We start from the raw sequence: 21,340 nt of genomic DNA on the forward strand, positions 1-21,340 counted from the left end.
AATAAAGGTGAATTGCACTTATTCTGTCATCTAAGATTCAATTATTGTTGTGCAGAAAAAATACACGTACACTCATACACACCTCGGGTCGTTTGCGACCCTATACAATTTTTACAAAAAATGAATACAAAAATAGACATTCTTTTATAATTTTATGATTTTTTTCTTGTTATATTCTTTATAATGAATTGATTGAGGAATACCAAGAAGGTTGATGTCTAATTTTAAAAAATGAACAAGGAGGAGGGTAGTGAATGACGTCCCGGGTCACTTAAGACCCGAGGTATGCATTTAAGGGTTAAGCATCCTAATATTTTGCAGACAATATCAGATAATGTATTGTTATAAAAGAACATTTGTTCTACATTATTAAACAATTCTCAAACAGATAAATAATTCTTAGACAAGAAATAAAAGTTTGTATTAAATGTACCACATGCATCATATCCAGATTTCCAATGGGAAAGATGTAGTGAGAGAAATTTAAAAGACATCAAAGTGTCAGTGTGATACAGCGACTTCATACACGCACAATAATGACCATGATGCAGCACAGCGTCATTTAAAAGCCTCAGGACTCCTAAAGCAGTGGGGAGCAGTGTGTGTGTGTGTGTGTGTGTGTGTGTGTGTGTGTGTGTGTGTGTGTGTGTACTTCAGCAAGCTATTATGTGTATGGAAAATTAGATGACATAACTATTAATTCAGCTCAAAGCCAAAAGAGAGAAACCACAGGGTGGACATGCTTGTGAATTATAGCATTACTGCATCTGTTCATCACCCAACATACTGTTTCTCACTAGATCTGGCTCAACCTGCTTCTAAATTCAGTTTGGATCATAATGACATTAGCAGTGTCTGGGAAAGTTACGGTTACACTTTATTTTAAGGTGTCCATGTTACAATGTAATTACTCATTTAAGTACTGTGTAATAATATTTAACTACATATACTTAATATAGGGTTAGGATTGGGGTTTGGTTTATGGTTAGTTGCATGTAATTATGCATAATTTATAGTTATTACTGCAGTAACTACATGTAACATGTGTAACAAGGACACTGTAAAATAAAGTGTTACCAAAGTTACTTACTTGTTAATACATTACAATATTGCTTGCATTACTCCTTAAAAAAGTAACTATTAGTGTTGCTTAGTTTTTATGGAAAGTAATGCATTAAGTTACTTTTGTGTTACTTTTTCTCACCTGCGCTGGGCTTGCTTGTTTGTTCTTTAATAACAAAAAAGTTCTATTTTTGTCAAATGTTAAAGGTGCCGTAGAACTTTTTTTTAAAAGATGTAATATAAGTCTAAGGTGTCCCCTGAATGTGTCTGTGAAGTTTCAGCTCAAAATACCCCATAGATTTTTTTTAATTCATTTTTTTAACTGCCTATTTTGGGGCATAATTACAAATGAGCCGATTCAGGGTGTGTGGCCCTTTAAATCTCGTGCTCCACGCCCCAAGAGCTTGTGCTTGTCTTAAACAACATAAAAAAAGTTTAAACAACTAATATAACCCTCAAAATGGATCTTTACAAAGTGTTTGTCATGCAGCATGTCTAATCGCGTAATTACAGTGTTTATTTTGATGTTTACATTGATTCTGAATGAGTTTGAGGCTATGCTCTGTGGCTAACGGCTAATGCTACACTGTTGGAGAGATTTATAAAGAATGAAGTTGTGTTTATGCATTATACAGACTGCAAGTGTTTAAAAATGAAAATAGCGACAGTCTTATCTCCGTGAATACAGTAATAAACAATAGTGACTTTAACCACATTTAACAGTACATTAGCAACATGCTAACGAAACATTTAGAAAGACAATTTACAAATATCACTAAAAATATCATGTTATCATGAATCATGTCAGTTATTATTGCTCCATCTGCCATTTTTCGCTATTGTCCTTGCTTGCTTACCTAGTCTGATGATTCAGCTCTGCACATCCAGACGTTAATACTGGCTGCCCTTGTGTAATGCCTCGATCATGGGCTGGCATATGCAAATATTGGGGGTGTACACCCCGACTGTTACGTAACAGTTGGTGTTATGTTGAGATTCGCCTGTTCTTCGGAGGTCTTTTAAACAAATGAGATTTATATAAGAAGGAGGAAACAATGGAGTTTGAGACTCACTGTATGTCATTTCCATGTACTGAACTCTTGTTATTTAACTATGCCGAGGTAAATTCAATTTTTGAATCTAGGGCACCTTTAAGGCCCTTTCACACCACAAGTGAAATGAGCCTCAGGCTAAAGAAAATGCAAATTCAGGCCTGTACAGTAGAGGGTGCAGGTCAAACAAACCTTTCAGCTGTGCTGCCATTCTGTATTGCAGAAGAATAGGACATAGCATAAGAAAGTTCAACACTCTTACTTGAGTAATAATGATATAAAAAATAAATAAACACAAATGTGATGTTTATCTAAAGTCATTTTTTCTTATTAGTATTGCTGAATTGGATCAAAGGTCAGCAGCACAGACATTGGTCAATAAAGTGAGATTAAATACATAAAGTACATTTGTGTTATTCAACATATTTTTGCAGGTTTGCGTAATATTCTGAGTTTCTATTTCATTGTTTTTATTAATTTTGAGAAAAATTGTGCAAGTGAGATGAGTAAATGCTCTCATTTAGACTAGAACTACAATAACCATCATGCTTGCACAGCGCACACAACATCTCTGAACTTACTCATGAATTCTCTCAACATCAGGAAAGGAGTGGTGACAGTCAATACATGGAAAAACAATGTAACCTGTGTTACTTATTTGAAAAAGTAACTCAGATATTTTGTTGTAAATGTTAAAGTAATGCATTACTTTACTAGTTAAAAAAGTCATTTGATTACGTATAACTCATGTTACTTACTCATGTAAAACTGGATATTAACTTTTTCTGAGGGAAATATAAAGGGCTGCATACTGGCTGAGATCAAAACGGCCTTGCTTCATTATAAATCTTTGGATTTTTTTTCCATAAAAGAACCTCATTTTGAATTTGGGGTTGTTTTTTTCTGCCTCAAAGCCTGGTTAACTTGAATTCCATCTGCTATGATGGTTGAGCCTTAAGTCAACCTTGAAATAAGATAATGACCCAAAGAAATAGAGGGTTGTGGAAAAGCCGAGTTAAGTCCAGATCTTAACCCTATTGTCTTGATGTGCAAAGAACTGAAGCAGACAGGTCAAGTCTTCAAACAACTAAAAGTCTCCAAGGAGTCGACAAATATCTTTTAATGCAGTTCAATGTAAAAAAAAAAAATCAGGTGAATGTGATTCATTAATTAATAAAATGCAATTCATACATATAATGACTTAAATACCCCCTCGTTTATGATGACCATCTTAATTTTTGAATCAAAATTTATTTTGATAGTTTTGGGGATATAAATGTCAAAAATGTCAGGGTTATAAGACTGTCCTCCCCTGTACCTAAACATAATTTATTGGAAAAAAAAAAAAACTTATGTAGTATAGCATTATATTTTATTATTCATTTAAGAAAAAAAAATGAACAAAACTGCTTCATTGCTTATTAATATTTAAAATACTTCTGTCTGCCAAATGTTGTGTTATTGCATGACAAATAAAGTCACACAATTATGTGCAATTATCAAGTATATAAAACATAAAACGGGAAATGATAAGATAGAGAGGACCTCTGCAGACCCACATGACTATGTCAAGGTTAATAAGTCTCCTAAAATATCACATGTATTCAAGGATTAAGGAAAACATGTTAATACTTTTTACTTGATGGTTACCTCATGGCATTTTTAGAGTCATTAAATTGAAACTTCTCTCAAAATGTTACTGAACACAATGCAACTTGAACACAATTTAACAACTTGCCATGTTTTTTAAACTAGATTTGTCCTTTTGTTTTTGTTTTTTTTTTGTTTTTGTTTTTTGTTGTTTTTGCACAAGGCATTTCTTGACTATTTCTGTCACAAAAAATAACTTCCATTTGTAAAATCAGATCACCTTTACTAGTACAAAAGCAAGTTTCACTGTAACTGTTGCTCATACTTACAGCTAGAGATGTGAATGCATTTTGTACTTGCTTTTTAACAGCTCTGTCCATTCTACCAGACATTACCTTATGAACTCTCATATACCCGCAGCTTATTGGTCTTCTTCTGGCCTGAGCCGAAAGCTTCCTCGTGGGAACAGTATGAAGGAATTAAATTTGTCTGATCCACCCTGAGGACACTGAGCACTAGAGGCAATAACCCTGCACTGCTGAGAAGAGGAGATTGCTGGGAGACTGAAATGAGTGACTAATATTTGAGAGTGATAGAGGTCTGTTGAAGGGCTATTGTCTTTCTACTGGTTGCACAGTAAAATAGCCATTATACATTGACAGTGGCCAGGTTTTCCAAATGTATTATGCATACATTTTGGGATATTATTAAAAAAATAAAATAAAGTGATGTATGAAAACAAGTAGATGCTAAAAAAAAAAAATTTTTAAATGCACAAAACCTTTAAAGGTGCCCTAGAATTAAAAATTGAATTTACCTTCACATAGTTAAATAACAAGAGTTTAGTACATGGAAATGACATACAGTGAGTCTCAAACACCAGTGTTTCCTCCTTCTTATATAAATCTCATTTGTTTAAAAGACTTCTGAAGAACAGGCGAATCTCAACATAACACCGACTGTTACTTAACAGTCGGGATCATTAATATGTACGCCCCCAATATTTGCATATGCCAGCCCATGATCGAGGCATTACACAAGGGCAGAACGTCTGGATGTGCACAGCTGAATCATCAGACTAGGTAAGCAAGCAAGAACAACAGCGAAAAATGGCAGATGGAGCAATAATAACTGACATGATCTGTGATATCATGATATTTTTAGTGATATTTGTGAATTGTCTTTCTAAATGTTTTGTTAGCATGTTGCTAATGTACTGTTAAATGTGGTTAAAGTTACCATCGTTTCTCACTGTATTCACGGAGACACCACTGTCGTTATTTTCATTTTTTAAACATTTGCAGTCTGTATAATTCATAAACACAACTTCATTCTTTATAAATCTCTCCAACAGTGTGTAATGTTAGCTTTAGCCACGGAGCACCATCAAACTCATTCAGAATCAAATGTAAACATGCAAATAAATACCATACTTGCGCGATTAGACATGCTGCATGACGAACACTTTGTAAAGATCCATTTTGAGGGTTATATTAGCTGCGTGAACTTTGTTTATGCTGTTTAAGGCACGAGTTTATGCTGTTTAAGGGTGGGGAGCACGAGAATTTAAAGGGGCCGCAGCCTGAATCGGCGCATATTTAATGATGCCCCAAAATAGGCAGTTTAAAAAATGAATTAAAAAAAAAAAAAATCTATGGGGTATTTGGAGCTGAAACTTCACAGACACATTCAGGGGACACCTTAGACTTATATTACATCTTTTAAAAAGACGTTCTACGGCACCTTTAAGGTAGGGATATTTGTATTCGGATAATACATTTTTATGCATCTCTAATCTTTGATTGTTAACACACTTTCCGAAGAAATTCCTACGCTTGTTAATCGTGATGTAAGCAACACTAATACTTTTTAATATACTGTCTTCTTTCTTTGTATAACAGTTGTATCTAATAACATATTAGCCAGGCTGTTAAACAAATCGTAAACTAATGAAGACGGAGAATGTGAGCGTTGTGTGCCCAGGCTCTGACGTTCTCAGTGCCGTCAAAATAAAGGTCCACCGTGCCATCAAAATAAAAGTCACAATAGCTTACGTCACTTCATAGTTCCTACGGTGCGAATGCAACCAGGAAAACGGCCCTATAGGGGAACTATTAGTTCTCGGGGAACCACCCTGGTGGCTAGTTCCTAAGTTCCTAGAACTACACGGTTCGAAAGCCCTTTATGTAACTGAGCTGTTCAGGGTGTCGTGTTCTAACTCAGGTAATAAATTAAACCAGTCATAGTAAAGTTCTTTGGCAACAAGCTTTCTCTCGATATTTGAGCATAACAAATTTTACAATGCATGCATGAAATAGATACTGAAATATTCAAAATGCATAATCAAAGAAGCACTAATTAAACATCACTGTTTGGGTCAAGGATTTCAGCCCTTCTTCAGCCAAAACTAAAAATTCTTTTTTTCTAAAAATTCAACTGATATTGTGATTTCTCTCATGAATTAACTTAGCAGCTTAGATGGAAACATAGCTAATATTAAAGTAAACATGAATGTTAAAATACATTCAAAATATATGTTAAAAAATATACTGAGGTTCCAATGACATTCATTCTCGTGTGTTACACAGCATGTTTGAACTTCCAAAAGAACCAATGAGGTTCATTCTCATGTGTTATGAGTAAATTGTTGCCACATTGTACAAATTTGTTCCCTCATTTTACTTTCATTACAAGACTATAAAGAGGGAATTCATTCGTACAAAGCAGCATGGCCACAATTTACCTAAAAATGAGGGAAATGATAAATAGGCCATGAAAATGATTCTTAATTTGTAAAATGTGATCTGAATTCAAAATTGCATTGCCCACATACAAGCACCAAAGCTCTTTTTTCACAACATATGTGCTACACTGCAAAATAAATAAATAAGCCTTTTTTTTTTTGGAAATAAGGCCACAATCCTACTTGAGTATTTTACTAATGCGGCATTGTTAGCACACATCACTGTGTCTCTAAAATAGAGCTATCTCCTTTTGAAAATCTGAAAATGGTGCAGACGGCATCAATAAACAAACAGGACATTTACGTATTCCCCTCACTTTCCCTCGGCGTGTCCTTTTAACAAAGAAAAAATAATATGGTGGGCGCCAGACATGAGCAGATATTTTCATATGCTGTTCCAAATTGTTGAGCTGCTGCTCTTTGGGTTTGCGCTAGTTGTGTCAAGTGCAACCCCGGATGGGATCAAATATTCATCAGTCTGTGCTTGTGTCATCACAAGTCAACAAGACAGCGGCGGAGAAAGCGAAGCCGCTTTGATCAGCTCGTCTCTGGAGCGCTCCCTTGTTCCTGCAACATCCTGATTGCTCCCATCCACCGGGACTCAAGCATATCTCTTTCACAGAGAGAAAAACCTGGGCTGCGTTGAGCTTCACACATCACATGGCCACACGCTCAAGGTGGAATTGTCTCTTGTTTTGTGTCACCTTCCCTGCAACGAGAAGGAACGGAACGAAAAGTTTCAAGTCTTGTTAGATCTATTGTAGTCGTTGCTTCAAGCCCAGCTTGGCTTGCCTCCCAAGGACCGTTGGCGGACCACCTGATGCATAGAGCATACAAAAGTGGCACAGACTTTCTCAAAGAGGATTGGTCTGAATTTTTGTAAGTCACTGTGCACAGTCATATAAAGTCATATTTAATCTGTAGTCTGCAACAATAAGAACTTATTGCTGGATTTTCCAAATTGTGCAAGGTTTGTGATTTCAACTTACTTCAAAGGCACCAAAGGAGGTTTGCTAGAAAGAAACCTGTTTGGGATGCCAAAGAACAAACCCATACCGGAGACAATGCTGGTCTTTTCAACAAGGTTGGTCAGAATAAGCTGCGATGTGGACAGGATGTGTTCTAACTTCAACTGCTGTCATGCTAACTCCCATTAATGGGTCATTGCTATGTTTGCAGCGTCCTATGTTATGTTAACCAGATTTATATGGCATATAATGAACACTTGAAAAAGGGTCCTATGTTTCCCATATTTATATAAAACATAATGCAATTGCTCTCAATATAATTGGCCTAGACTGGAGGGAACAAAGGTTGGAGTAACGGAGTCACAAATGGAGCTTTTCCACTGCATGGTATGGTTTGGTACGACTCGATATGGCTCACTTTGTCTTTTTTGAGGTTCCAAGCGAGCCATACTGATACTAAATGTGACGTGTAAACACTGCAGATCACTGATTGGTCAGAGAGAATCATCTACAAGCGTCATTGGATTTGAAACACGAGACACTAAACTCGCTAGATTTAAAAAGTCAGTAAAAGCCACTGCAGTATCGTTCGCAAAACAACCTCTTGCTTTAAACAACCGTTGCACGCAACTTGAAAAAAGAAATGGCTGTATTGTGGTCAGTAGATGAGGTCCAGACTTGTTGGTAGACAAGGAGCGGATCCACGGCAGTAAAGGTGGCGCAACTATATCCCACCCACTTTGAAGTGGTACTAACTGCAATAGAAAAGCAAACCGAAAGTGAAGTGAGCCGAGCCGAGCCGAGCCAAGTAGTACCACACAGTGGAAAAGCACCAAAAAGATTATAGCTTCCCTAGGTTAGGTTAGGTTAGGTTAGGGTTAGAATATTATAAAGTTGAGGGCCCTGGGAAAATGTGTCCTGACCTTTTAAAAAGTTTACTTTAATGTGTGTTAAAGACCATTGAACTTGGAAACATAGGACCATATTTCATGTGTTCATTATGTGCCATATAAATTTAGGGAATATAGGACGCTGGGAACATACAGTATATGCTCCCCAAATTAAACCTCAAGCGGCTGAATTGGAACACACAATTGGAGCATGCACATGCCACCCAATAGCGCTCCTCAGGAAGCGCACAGAAGATTTAAATACAGTTTGACGTTTCTAAGCTAACAATGCAAAAGGCACAGACTAGATTCAGATGTGATTAATAGTTTAATGTTAACATATTGCTAAGCTAACAATGTAAAAATGACAGATTTCATTCAAAAATGATTAAAAATATTATGTTAGCATGTTGCTATGTCTATAACGCAAACTGCACTGAAGACAGTTCAAAATTTCAATAAAGTTTTACGTTTTTTAGATGTTAGATGCCAAATTTAGATGTTAGCATGATGCTAAGCTAACTTAAGTAATTTCAGTCTGATGTTATTATGTTGCAAATCTAACAACACAAAGAACACTGAGGACAGTGGTTTAACAAGTCTGAGAGCATGTTATCAAGCCTATAACACAAAGTACACAGAAGACAGCTCAAAAGTAATTTCAACAAAGTTTAATATTAGTACTTTAGATGCTAAAATTGGATGTTAACATTATGCTAAGTGCAAACCCAATTCAAAAGTGATTTCAATTAAGGTTTGTTAACATGTTGCTAACCTAACAACCCAAAGGGCACAGTAGACTTTATTCAAAAGTAAAATTTGCCAAAGTTGAATGCTATCCACATTAATTTTGTCAGGAAAAACCTGCCAGAAAAATCTCCAAAATCCAATACCTAAATTCAATGCAAACAACGAGTGTTGCATTTATGGTGTTTTGCATATGTATTTTGTCAATAAATTATTTTTTTTAATAAAGTTGAATGCTTTAGCATGTTGCTAAGATAACTATGCAAAAAAAAGAAAGACTCAAAAGTGATTTAAAAAGTCTGATGTTAACATATTTCAAAAAAACAGAAAGTGCACAGAAGACTTCAATGATTTCTGTAAAGTTTTCTAAGCTAACTATGTTTGCTAAGCTAACTATGTAAAACACAGAAAACTAAATTCAAAAGTGATTCCAGTGAAGTTTAATGTTAGAACTTTAGGCCTAAACGTGCCTTGGAAAAAACAAAAACATTACTAGTGTGAGACAAAACAATGGAACTAAAATATTTTAAGATCTGTCAGTACAAGTTGCTTTCAGTTAAGACAGCTCAAACATGTATTTTAGTCTGGGACTAGGATTAAGTCTTGTCGGTGAAAACGAGGGTAGATGTTAAAGTTGGATGTTATCATGATCCTAAGTTAAGACAAAACAGACTTGATTCAAAAGTAATTTTAAACGTTTATTGTAGCATGTTGCATTCAAGGATTGCCTTCTTTATGAAAGATACTTATGCTGCTTCTTTAGAAGATGCTGCTGATGACCTGTGGCCTCATTTATAAAACTTTTCGTAGATTTCATTTTAAAAGTGTAAGTACGCACAAAAGTTAGATTTTACGCCAAAATCTCCACCCCGTCTCATCCCCGGAATAACCATATATGGAGCTTACAACGCCTAGTTTTACTATGCATAACCTCATCTGCATATCATTTCCATGCATATTGCCATCCACATGACACCATGGTTAACACCGTCAAAGATACAAGACATTAGAAAATATTAGATAAGGTCTATGAATGCCATTTGTGCCATACACATTACATAGTTAAAAATCATCCAATATCCTTATTATGTTTTAGAACAAATTTATCAAAATATCCATAAAAACAAAATTGTATAAAATACTTCTCAGATAAAGTTTTTAGAATAGAGTTGATTCATTCATTTCCACAGGCCAAATAGTATTTTAATTGTTTTAAACAATTCAAATCAAATGGATGCAGTTTTGCTGATAAGGTGAATATATCTTTTAGGATGTTTAGGCTATTTTAGTGGAAACAGATCGGCCTACTTATTTATTGCAGTGTAAATACAATTGTATGACTTGCCGCGTAACTGACAAAGTATTTTAAAAAGGTAACCTGAAAATCTTACCATTTTCTTCAAGATGTATCCTTCAAATACAATAGTATTTTTATAATTGTTTGAAGATGCCTTCAACATCAACACCTCCGCGCAGTTGCAGTTGTACAGCTATTGTGCCATAATATCGAAGTAAGTGTGCATCACTGATCATCAGTCTCGCTAAAATATTTTGTCATAACATGAGATCTGCAGTTTAGTTTAAAGAGGAATTATTGTGCACCTAGCACTCCTTGCTGTCATTAAAACAGTCTCACAGGAAAAGTGATCAAAAATAGCACATCCTAATTTCATATCATTTTTGTTTAACTTCTACATAATGACTTTTATGTAATTTCAGTGCTTATCACCATTAAAGCTGCAGTAGGGAGTTTTTAGAAAACGTTGACTTAGCCTGAAAATTTGAACAAGCACAACTCACAGGTCACTCCCCATTGCTCTATGCTGCGCTACAGCCCTCCCTCCACAGCTCCTCCCCCATCACAACGGAGCCTGCCGTGAACGCTCAGGCTAGTAAGCAAGCAGGGCCACCGATGATGGCGGATAAACAGTTATGGCACATTCACTGGTACGGACGAAACATCAACGATATGATTTACATTGACTATGGCCTGCCCATACTTTGACTACAAACTTGGTCCTCAAAACATTACGCATTTTGCAATACATGTAATGTAACTATATGACGTTGCACTATTTCTATAAGTAATAAATAGCTAGTAAGATAATATAAAGGGAACTAACGTTACAGTATGCAAGTAATTATTCTATCGATATGTAATGCTAAATAAGGTTTGCTAGTACATTATTTCAGCAACATGACAAGCCAGTGAATTAGTAGGTTTCAATAGTTGCTTTGCACAGTGTGTGACATTTTATCTGCATGCGGCTAGAGTTTTGACACTGAGTCAATGGGCTCCGACGAGGAATTCACACCCACAGCGACTTCGAGGAGTCAACGGGCGGGGAGAAGAGGAAGCCGTGGTGTGCGCAGAGCATCAGGATTGGATTGTTTGTCCGCCATAGGCAAAGCTGCAGCACACCGGTAATCTTGAATTTGAACGCCTGTATGCGCTGGCGCTGTGCATGAGAGGGGTGAGATCAGCGCGCACGCGAGCTTGATTGACACTGCTAAGACACTCCTCCTGGCTCTGATTGGTTGTTTCTTACCGGGTGCAGTATATTTCTGCAAATGGCAATAGGACCACTGGGAGGAGCCAGAGGAGCTTGATTTGTTTCACAGATTATCTGTCTCATATTCTACTGTCAGGACATAATGACAGGTTTAACAAACATGTAAAAAATACATTTTTACAAAAGCTACCTACTGCAGCTTTAATGAAAGTGGAATTTTAATGTAAATGTGTATATCAAAATTAAAACAAAGTTTAAAATCATTCTGTTAACTTCATTACTTTTCTCACTCTAGTAAAAGAGTTTGTATGCACAGTCTAGAGTTTCCGTATGGTGCGCATATATTTATGGCAAGTTTATTTTTTATAAGTCTGGATATGTGTGTGGAAAATTCTGTATGCATATTTCTATGCCCATTTTGTGCGTACGCAATGGTTATAAATGAGGCCCCAGATCTGTTGTACAAGCACAAAAGGGAGGAAAAAAACCTGTTGTAATGACTTATAATGGCACTGCAAGAGCAAACACATTGAGGTCTAGCAGGCCTCTTTGGTCATCCAGACCTGGAAGCCGCAGTAATGTGCTGATGTTTTTTAGTACCAGCCTTGTATAATGCCATTAGTGCTTCATTTAGAGGAGAGGACACTCATAAACACTGATATATTTTGGACCTTTGACAGCACAGTGTTTTTATGAGCCATTTTAATTCACTCTCAGTTTGCCTTGAACTTCACCACTTTGATATTGTTTGTTCACTGAACCGAGGCACACTTAACCTCCTGCGTCTGTCATTGACATGTTTGCAGTTCAATAACCACAAAACAGACTAAGAACCTTCATTTACCCTCTAAAAGCACAGGAGGGCCGTCACTTTTTATGGTCTCTGAATAACTAAACAGTTGCAGTGTGTAAACCCACAGAAATGAAAGATCACACATAAGATATTAAATAATTCAATTTTAGACAACAAAAATTGACATTTTAGCTGGCCAGAATTTTTCAGCTATGCTATCCACATTTTTAGTTTAGTTTAGTCAGAATTCTCATCAACATCAAGACATTGTGCATTTGTGAGACATATTTTGTCAATATATTTATTTTTAAGACTATTTTGACCTAAATTAGATGGAGACTTAACAAGAAATAAGTGAAACAAGTCTTTGAGGAAGGGCCATAAATATTGTATGACAGGTATTAATCAGTAGAGGGCAGTAAGGGTGCACGCATGTCAGAAGAAACCCAGCTGCATTTGCTGGATTATGATTAATGAAAATGAGACATTTGAGGTGAGTAGGGTGCCATCCCTAAAAGGAGGGGTTGATTTTACTCTAGCCATATATTTGAAATGACAATCATGGCCATAATGAAAAGGCATAAACCTGTCTTTAAAATGATACGCTAGGCTAATTTGAATGCCGATCCATTCAGATGAAGGACTGCATGTTCACATGGAAGGAAAAGTCACTAGAGGAAGTAAGGCCAAATACTTTTTATCCAGAGCATTCGTTTTTGTCACATTGAACATTAAACTTGAGTTTAATGAGAGTTGAGAGTGCCATGTGAAGTTTCTAGTAGTTAATATTAGCTACACTACAAGCTACAAACAAAAAGTAGCAAACTACACTGAACCTATGTACTGTACGTGCACAATGTTTTTGTAAATCTGTAAGAGTTTATATGTTTTGTAGGATTTCGATACAACTGTTCAGTTTGTAGACCTACAACATGGAAGCTAATTAGCATTTTTGCTAAAGGTTCCCTCGGGAATTTCTTCTTTTTCTAGAAAAGTGTTTTTGGATTTATGAGTAAATGCATGTCTGTGGCTAATATTACTTGAAGAGACTTTTGCAGTTTGTTCTACAACATAATGAATTTTGAAACTTCTATGCCTTTTAGCAAACTGCAACATAAGGAGTTGCTAACAGTTGTCCAATTTGTCAAGCACGTAAACTCAAAGCCCTGTGGGAGTTCCGGACCTATTTTTTTAACTCATAAATAGCAAACTGTTATAAAAAAAACCATTAGCAATCCCCAAGGATTGCTAACGTATGGTCATTTAGACTTCCGGTGTGGCCAGCAAAACGGCGCCTTGTCTGAACAGATTTAGTGTGACGGTATTAAATGGGAACATATACATTTATAGCTGCCTTTGCAATACAACAAGGCATAAAACAAAAATCATGTTATCACTTGGAAAAACATCTGAGCTATTCTCACTACTAAAAAATATAGTTAGCGGCATTGCTACTGTTAGTTACTCCCCAAGACTTCTTCCAAATCCAGTAATGCTGCAAACCATGAGTGCCGAACAAAGATCCTAGAGATTCACCAAAAAGTTAAAACCAAATTGCTATTAAATCTAGTTATCTGGGCAATTGAACTTGATCTGCCTTTCAGGGTGTCATGTTCTTAAGTGATAAATGAACCCAGTTGTAGTAAAGTTCTTCAGAATGAGTCGCTATTTTAGCCAAACAAATTTTACAGCATAATTTTTGGTAATAGTGAAATGCTTCCACACTGCTGACATGCTTGGCTGTTGTAGTTTAGACACTGTGTGTATGAAATGAAACAATTTTTTTCTAAAGTTCTAAAGTAGGGCTGTAAATATTGAAAAAGGCAAGTATTAAATTAATTAGATGATTTGCTGATCTAATTAATAAAATAAACTACAAATATTTGCATATATCAATTTCTAAGACAAGTAAATAATTAAGACAAACGGCTAGTAAAAAGGATTCGTGAGTCAATATATTGTTAATTTCCATGTAATTGAACAAAAGCTGATCCTATAATCCACAACGATCCATTTTGGATTTTATTATTAGCGAAAGTTAAACCCTTCCTAAGTAGGAAGAGTTTTGAGATAGTAATTCATGCTTTTATTTCATCACGGCTTGATTATTGCATTTTGCTGTACCACGGGCTGCCTGTCTCGTCTATCCATAGACTTCAACTGGTCTAATATGCGGCTGCCCGTTTGCTCATGGGCAGTCGCAAACGGGACCAAATTACACTTATTTACATTCATTGCACTGGCTACCAATTCAATATCGTTTTGAATTTTAAAATTTTATTGTTTGTCTACAAAACCTTAAACAATCTCGCTCCTCAATACCTGTCAGAGTTGTTTACTGAGCATAATTCAGTCAGATCACTCAGATCACAGACCAGTCATCTAGTACGGGTACCCTGATGCAGGGGGACAGAGCCTTGATAGTACCTTTATCTATCAAAACAGCGCCCACAGTGTCTGAGTTTTGAAAACAGTTTTCTTGTACGTTTAACGTCTTGTGAATGTTTATTTTTAATTTTTGGTGATTGACATAGGTAACTTTGTACAGCACTTTGGTCAACCAAGGTTGCTTTAAATGTGCTTTATAAATATAATAAACTTGAAACTTGTAATCGAGTTTCTCAATCTGTTCAAGGCAGAATTGAGACCCCATGGACGTTGCTTTTATTAACAGCTGGGTCTAAGCTGACTGAAGACTTTCCAAATGCCGAAGAATGTCTGCAAAACACCCTAAAACATGGTAAGGGTTTACAATCCTGTCCCTAGTTCCTGCAATTTGCAAACCTCATCAGTTTCCTCACAGTATATCAGATCGGCAGACTCGACTACTCTGCCAAACCTCATTCCCTTTCCTGCCTCTCAAATGGAGCCAAACAAAGCTAGATCAATAAAGACCCGCCTCAGGATGCCAACCGTGGTCTCCGCAGAGCTTCAAACAAACCCCGGCACTGAGGAGGAGGTCTGATAGCCATCACATCACACTGAGATATGGCTCTCGAACACTGGAGCTCATATCAGCACACGGGACACATGCCACCATCCTCTCAGTATTCTGCGCCAGTGAGCAGCCCAGACACAGTGCCTGATTAACTGAATGCACCATCATGGCCTCTTGAGAACGAACAAGTGGGCCGCACCAGAACGGGATGGACGTAGAAAATGAGCGTGAAGAAACTGATTGCATGAAGGGGTCTTTTAAAATGGGGGAAGTGAAATAGGTTGAGGGGAGACTTGTCTGAAAGGCTGCCAAGTAGCGGGATAATTTAAAAGGCGAGAGAGACAACAGCAAAGTAGCACAGGTTGTTAGCAATGTGGGCCACCGTGGAATGAATTATGATGATGTGAGGAAGACGATTTCATTATCTTCATTAAAAACCAATTAATATTCCTAATTATGAAGTCATGATTCTTTAATGATTGCCAACCGTGTCCCTTCAGAACAAAAATCAAAGACTTACATTTAGAACTAATGCACAAATATCTGACATCATACAATAAACACATCATTTGCTCACCCTCATAGCATTCCAATCCTGTATGAACACTGTGTAACACAAAAGAAGACATTCAGATGACCGTGTTGCTCGCTGCAAACAAATAACTGGGTCAATGATTTGATCTTGAGAATCGGATCAAGTTGTGAACCATATCAAATGATTTACTAAAAAAAGATCTGTCTTCAGAATTTCTCCTCGTCTTCAATAGAAAAAAAAAAGTCATACAGGTTTGGAATACATGAGGGTGAGTAAATTTTAATAAGAGTACTATTACAGAAATAATATGCTTTAAAATAATAGGCTATATTTCAAGGGATAGTTCACAATGAAAATTCCATTTACGCACCCTCATGTTCTCTGACTTTCTTCTTTGTAACATAAAAGAAGTTATTTTGAGATGTCTCTGTTTATATATATAAATATATATGTCTTCAGACACTTAATTGCTTGTTAACTGCAAATAAATTAAATTGTATTATTGTTTCCATTTATATTAAATGCAATTAGAATTTTAGAGTGCTTTTTGTCCAACTCAAGAAGGACTTGAGTACAGTAAATATTTATGGAATTTCATTATCTTTGAAATATGATTAAAGTGTACTGCAGAACGTACTGACAAGCATTCATGGTAAACTAAAATAAACTTTAATATAATTTGAAACTTGTGTGTCATGTATTTAAATATATTTCTAATACATTTGTAATGATAAAGTTGCAATTTAATACATTTAAAAATATATTAACTTTAAATGTAATATTGCATAACACAACACTTAAAATTAAAATCAAGGTTTTTACATGTGCTTTAGTATATTAATCAACACAAAGTAAGTGTACTTCTTTAAAGCATGACAAAAAAATATTAAAATGTACTATAAAGTAAAACCTTTAATTCATTATTAAAATGCACTTTTTAAAAGTTTACTTAAGAGTGTCAAGAAAGTTATGAAAGTGCACTCTCTCTAATTACACTTAAGTGGTAATTTAATTAATATCTGCAATTAGAGTTTTTTAAAAAAATATATAAGATACTACAAGTGCACATTAAATACAGTTAAGAGCACTTTTTTTCAAAGGGAATATACAGTAATTGTTAAAGGAAGGTTGACGTCCTCAGCACCTGTAACGAAACGGGACTCAGGCAGGGATCCATTTGCAGTGCTTTATTAAAAGTGAGCGTGGTCGTACAGACAAGGTCAAAACAGGAACGAACAGGAACAGCAAGGGACAGGCAGAATCGTAGTCAGGATACAGGCAATGGTCAGGACAGGCAGATATCATTCACAGGTCAGGAAACAATACACAGTTCAAAGGCAGGTAGCAGAGTGTCGCAAACGAAAGGCAAACAGGATCAGAAACAGGCAGGCAATCGATACAGGGAAACGCTCTGAATTGTACACAGGGGTGAAACAAGACTTCGCAATGAGGTGGTGTGTGAGTGAGTCTTAAATAGTCCAGATAATAAGCTACAGCTGTATGTGGCAAATGATGATTGGTGTGGAGTGAGCATGTGACAGTCCAGGAACTGACAGGAATTGTGACAGCACCATTCAAATCACTTTTATTGATAATTAATTTCAAGTCACCAATAAAGGTACATTAACTGTTGCTTCTTCAGCTGAATTCAGGCTAAAATATCTTCCATGGATGATCACTTTTTAATAAGTGATCTGTTTCCCCCTCATTCAGTCTCTGGTTTAACATCTACAAGTTATTTCACATCACACTTTATCACTTGTTAGCATTTTATTGGGCTTAAAAATGCAAACAAGCAAAAGAATTACTCTGAAAAAGACTTGAAAGTATTTGAGGTTTTTATACTGTATAAAAATTAGCTAGCATGCTGTATGTGCAGTGAAACATGCCACCAAAAATAGCTGTTTCCTTTCTCTTGTTAAGCCTTGCCCTGGGCCAACACCATCGCCACACTGACAACAATATCATTAAAAAATAATTGTTACAGCAAACATTCTTTCTCTGTGCTAAATACCTTTTCTGTGCTAAAAACATTTACTTTGATAAACACACAAAAGAGCACAGTTGTTGGCTTCTAGCCATAAGGGAGGGGGGAGGGGGGGCATATTTACAACTCCCATTTGCAATTTAATGAAAACACCATCTCACTCTTGACTGAGTGTGAGAAAGGTTTGGGTCATGTTTTAATTTACTGAAATGATTTCAGATTAACTTAGACTAACAAAATACAAGAGGTCCTTTGAATATTGACTCTTTGTGACTACAAACAATTAACCTGTCAGTCAAAGGATTTGTTATGCTTACGACTTACACTAGAGACAAAACAAAAAGCACAAATCTTTTGAGCTCTTTCCCAGTACAAGACTTTTACAAACTTTCCCATCCATGAACTTTAGGTAGACACAATAAACCAATTTCAAAGGCAAATGCACCTTATGATGAATGTAAACAATAACATCTTCAAACAATGCTATGCAATCTTTTTGCCTTGCATACATTCCCTTAGCAGAAATACCTGCACAATGGTGAGTGAATGAAAGTGTGCAGAGCGAGGCCCTTAAAGCATTCCCAGGTAGTCAAATAATACATGTGCGAGAAAGCAATAAATCACCCACATCTGGCAACATTCTCTACGCTAGCGACTTGTGACATGGATCAAAAGGAAGAGCTTTTGTTTGTACTCATTAGCCAGGGCCTCGTAGCTTTCATTTTCTCAAAAAAGCGCCGCACCATGCAAACACTCTCAACATGTATGTCCTTTTGTTGAAAAAACAGGGAATGGATGTACTGTGCAAGGTCTCCTATGAGCCACTTAGAAATGAACATCTAGACACTTCCATCTTTCATCTCCTCACTTTAATCTGCCTCTTATTCCATCTTCTTCAATCAGTTGCTGTTCAGAATTCTAGCGTTAACAACGTAGCCATGTAAATCTTTGCAATTTCAATCCTTAAATGTACTTTCATCCTCCATACTCATAATATTGGGATGAAAGGTCAGTCAGTCGGGATGGCGACTATCTTCATCTTTCTCACTATCATACTTTTCTTTGATCTGTTCTTTGGTTCACAGAACTTTTGCCAAAGAAGGCAAAAACTCAAATAACATGAAAAACAGTGGTGCAGTACACAGTGCACTGCAAATAATTACTTTCTTAATTAGTATTTTTTGTTAAAAAGTTTTAAGGATGTTTTAAGGATGTTTTAGGTTAAGTACGTAAAAATACTTAAATTTACTTTTAATTCCTATCGTTTTCAGATATTATATATTGAATGATATATCGTGAATTTATTATTCATACTCAACTGCCAAATATTTTTTCTCTTATTTAAAACATTAAGTTTAATCATGCTTAACGCTTTATGCTTAAAACAAGAAGAAAGAAAAAATAAGAGATATTCTCTGAAAACATGTCTTCGTGGACAATTTTACCTCTGAAGTAAACTTCTTTTTTATTTTTAGGGGCCATTCAGACATTTGCATTTAAAAACGCAAAGCGCAAGTCAGTGGAGTGAAAAAACGTGACATAAGATGAACTTATTTTAATATGAGCGCCGCATTTTTAAAATGCCGCGTCATGCACGAGGTGCAAAAGACGCATACGCAATGGTCAAACACGTCCGTCTTGCGTGTTTACGTTGAGAAACAATGGAAAGTAGTGCAGTGGAATGGAAAAATGCATTCTGTGTGAATGGCCACTAAGACGATTAGACATTTTTAACTGAAAATAAATTTTAAAAAATTTAAGAAAATTAGCAGTTCGCCCAGTAGTCCTAGCTGATTTCCTGAAAGGCAGGTAGGTAGGTTTTTGCTGTCACAGTTATGGGATTTACACAGCTGTCTACAATCTTTCAACAATGGTTTCTATATCCCTGGTGAAAAATATAGCCATAATTCAATGTGACGTAGGGGTGTAACAATACCCTCATGTCACGATTCGATATATATCACGATACTGAACTCCCGATTTGATATTATTGCCATACTTCAAGACATATGGTAAAAGGTTAACAAAAAATGTACTGTTGATTAAAATGCTAAATTTGGTATTACATTAGGGGTGAAAATGAATAGGATTGGACTTGGTGCTGGTATTGTAACCCAATGCACAGGACAATGGTAACACAAGAATAAACATATTCATGATTCTGAAACTGAAAATACAGAATTATTTTAGACAAATATGTTTGCACTCTGTCACTGACTAGATACATTTAAAATAATGCAGGCCACTTTTTACTGGTAACATAATTTGGCATTATCAGGACCCACAAATATTCCCCCATTGCATTATTATACATTATATTTAACATTAGTATTTTAATGTAGAACTGACACTAAAACTCTGTGAACTTGAATTTTTTTTCAAGTTCTATACACAATACAGAGTGTCACTATCCAAGATACATATTGTTGCGTTTTTGTACTGCGATTATATTGAGACATGATATATCGTTCCACCCCTAATGTGTGTATCTTCTTAAAGAATGTGAATAGGAGTTACACAAAGCTAAAAAAGCCATTCTAATATAATTGCAAGTCTACGGCCTGCTGCTTTCAGTTAGTATCTTGGCTGCATAGTTAAATTGAGTGAGAAGTTGATTTTCAGCTTGAAACCTCAAGTGCAGTCAGTCTAGTATCAGCATTTATATCAAGATTGTCCTGAGCCCACCTCTCCATATATAAATCCAATGAAACTGTCGCGGCTGATCAATCCTCTCAGATTAAATTTCCAGGCTTCTCTAGATAGAGTCTTCATGAAGCTAGCACATATTCATTGACATATAAACCCAGAATATTTCAATGTAGAGTTTTATGATTTCCTAGAACTTGGATAAAGCATGTGGACTAGGGAGAAAAAAAAAAAATCACACGAGGACCACAGGCCCAATTAGTTGTGAGTCCCAATCCATGAAATTCCCTTCATCTATCATTCGTTCACTTGGACACAGCGTGGTTTTATTGGTTCAATCTAAAGCCTTTCCCATGCACCCAATTTGTGGCCATTACATCATTAATCACTTTATGATTGTGTATTCAACATGTTCCTAGCATTGTTCCCAGCTGCCCAAATCTATTTACCTCTATATGACTAGATGGCCAAGTGGGATTCATTGTGTGTGGCCAACAGCTTCTATTGTCTGAGTATATAATGTGTCAGTTTGAGAAATGGCCATGAAGACTTGAAGATAACTTGAGAATAAAATGTCTCTACAATGTTGATTTTCAAAGAAAAAATGGATTATACAAACCAGAAAATGGAAAAGACACAAGTAAAGAGTAGGAACCCCAGAGAAAGCTCATGTGTATCACCCACCATAGATACATGAACATGTAAACTTGAACTTCCGCCAAGGACCAGAAGACTGAAACTATTTGCACCCCACGCACAAGCTTGCCATCAACAGCTGGTGTTGCTTCTACAGTCTTGAACTTTTGTAGGCATTGCTTTATTGATTTCTTGCATAGTAGCTTAAGGCTAGAGATCCCGAGATACATAAAAAAAGAG

The 21,340-nt window shown here is 36.1% G+C and overlaps 1 long non-coding RNA gene across 1 annotated transcript; it reads left to right on the forward strand.

Moving 5' to 3' along the window:
• Positions 1–12,742: 12,742 nt before the first annotated feature.
• On the forward strand, positions 12,743–16,293 carry LOC125253329. The gene is made up of 3 exons (XR_007181410.1): positions 12,743–12,851; positions 12,968–13,038; positions 14,994–16,293. It is a non-coding gene; the product is annotated as an uncharacterized LOC125253329 (long non-coding RNA).
• Positions 16,294–21,340: the final 5,047 nt, after the last annotated feature.

Source organism: Megalobrama amblycephala, linkage group LG2 (genome assembly GCF_018812025.1).
Source record: "Megalobrama amblycephala isolate DHTTF-2021 linkage group LG2, ASM1881202v1, whole genome shotgun sequence".
NCBI classification, from domain to species: Eukaryota; Metazoa; Chordata; class Actinopteri; order Cypriniformes; family Xenocyprididae; genus Megalobrama; species Megalobrama amblycephala.